Source organism: Anopheles aquasalis, chromosome 3, assembly GCF_943734665.1.
Source record: "Anopheles aquasalis chromosome 3, idAnoAquaMG_Q_19, whole genome shotgun sequence".
Taxonomy (NCBI): domain Eukaryota; kingdom Metazoa; phylum Arthropoda; class Insecta; order Diptera; family Culicidae; genus Anopheles; species Anopheles aquasalis.
In genome coordinates, this window is record NC_064878.1 from 65,516,049 (window position 1) to 65,518,548 (window position 2,500).

The 2,500-nt window shown below is 48.9% G+C and overlaps 1 protein-coding gene across 4 annotated transcripts in view; it reads left to right on the top strand.

The window, feature by feature from the left end:
- LOC126578039 (breast cancer anti-estrogen resistance protein 1) overlaps positions 1–2,500 on the top strand; it is a 95,352-nt gene that overhangs the window by 35,892 nt on the left and 56,960 nt on the right. The window lies entirely within an intron of this gene.

Here is a 2,500-nt window from a genome sequence, read left to right on the forward strand (position 1 = left end):
TTGAGTTTCCTTAAGAAAATTGAAGCGTCGTTGGCGTAACCGAGGTTGCAAGGTTGCTATGGTGCTCTGCTGTGGTTGCTACTTTCTTTAATCACTTGAAGCCGTCCCGGCTGGTTGTTTGCTTTATAACTATTCCTTTTTAAAAATGCTAAACCAAGATTTAAGCTGAGAGATTGTGGAAGATTCGGAAGATGATGGCTGACTGACAGTTTCATGAAATTACGACGCACGAATCGTCGAATGGCTAGACGACCGGTCGCCTCATACCTTATCAATCATTTGCTAATCGGTAAATGTTGTCTCTCAAAAAACTGTCCCCCAAAGGTCGTTCGCGCTACGCGTGTGATAGTAAAACAATGTTTTGAAACACAAAATGGCTGCTTGCTAGCGCACTTGACAACGCAGATAATGATGGGTGTGATAAATGAGCGCGCCATGTAACCGATGGTCAAACAGTTACGTGACGAGTGGCTGGGCGAGTACGTCCAGTCTGGTCAGGTGGCATGTTGTTCCGTGCATCCTTGACATTCGCAACCTTTCGTCCGCTGCGCGGTGTATCGAGCAGCACGATAAGCGGCTAGCCAAACAAAAACAACCCGGGCCCAAGATAGTCGACGGCACTACAAATAGCAACCTGCGAAGAAGAGAGTCTCGGTCAACGAGATGATAATTTTCGCGTCTTCTAGGCCCGGACGATGTGCCATTCGATACGGTTTGCTTGCTTCGCGCATGAGAAGCCGCTCGTTTTTTGGCGGGAGTGGAATTTTAATTGATCAATTAGTGGCAATCCCTCTGCCTCTGCCCCGGCATCATCAATAGGAATATCATTATTGGAATGGATTTCTCTCAGCTTTTGGAGAAATCAATAAAATACGCGCTGGCGTGAGATAAGGGCCTTCTTTTTTTCAGAGCAGGAGAGCAGTAAATACGTTTTCAATATTCAGCAAACAAGTCTTTGGTGGGGAATCGTTTCGGCAACAAATTTGCACCGTGGAGCTGGAGCTACGATTGAGGCAAATAGTCCGTTATTTGTCTTGCTGAAAGCCTTAAATTGACTCATGCCAACCGTTTGTTTATCGTTCGACTTTTCTTTAATTTCTTCCACATTGAAGTGACCTCAAGAAACCTCTCGAAGCCCTGGTAGAGGTCTGTGGCACCGTGGAGCCTGATTAAGGACTGAGCTGAAAGCGACCGGCGGCGATAAACAACAGGCGGCTGCTGAAGGATGAAAACCCGTTTTCGGGGTGGTCCCTAGTGGTGGTCAGCCTTTTAATCCGGAAGCAATCGTGCACGGTGCATGATCGCGAACGGACGGGGCTAGCTTTCGGTTTGGGAATGCCCGCATTGACCTGCTAGCAGCGAGCCGTGGGTGCCGATGGTGGTCGTGCATAAATTGCTTGCTCGTGGTCCATGACAGTCACCTAGTAGACTAGCATGGCAGCCTCGGCATCATGGGTTGCCCATAAATGGAAGAAATTCATCCACTCCATTGTCGACGAGTTTTTTTTTTCTTACTTCATCCACCACCTTTTTTGCGCTGCTGCCACAGCATCTGCGGGAGGTGATTTGGGGTGAATTTGGGGTTTGAGGTGTATGTGTCTGTCTGTCTGTTCCCCGCTATGCTCATCCATCGTTTAAAAGAGGTGCTGATGTATCAGCGCTTCTTGCGCCAGCAAGCTAATCCCGTGAGCCTCCCAACCCCCCCAAAAAAAGAGCAAAAAAGACATAATCTCAAGGCTGTGTGGCAATGGCAGGCGGGTATTATGCTCGTCGGTGGTATTTGTGCGCTAAACCCCTTCGTTTTCAGTGGTAGCGGTGTGTCGGTGAGGCTGCCGGTGGTGGAAAATTAGCAAACACACGCGGCAATGATGATGATGGGGCGTACAAAGCCCCCCAAAAACCCGATGGCGTCATCGAACCGCGGCTGCGAACGTCATTCCCGGACGGACGATGCCTCGCGTTCGAGTTCAAACCGAACATTCGCCCCGTTCCTGATACGTGGATGAATTTCTGTCGCGATAGTGGTAGTGACGCCAGTCACACTCGCTGCTTATCTTACTTTTTGCGCTATTTGCAGTTAAACACTCTTTTCGCAATACGCGACCGTTTGGGCTTTCCTCGTATCAGACACAGAGAAACCCCCCTTTTCGTGGCACCCGTTTCTGGGGAGGCGTTAAGTATGGGGACACTTTTGCGCCAGGTAAAAGCCTGCGCCCCTTTTTCCCGGTGTGTGCGTTGGCGAATTTCTAGATAACGATAACGATGCCATTTGGTTTATTGCCTTAGCGTGGGGTAACCATCGTGTGTGTTGTTGGCCAGCTGATAACATCTAAATTGCAAAACGGTTACGCGATCGTTGGCAATGGCCTGGTGTAAAGCTACCTTCATGTTGGCAACACGTAAAAGCCCTTGTTCAAACACATCACTGCAGGGGAGTTCCATTTATTGGCGTCCTAATGTTCTAAAGGAAGCACCTTGGAACAATGAGTCAGAACTAATG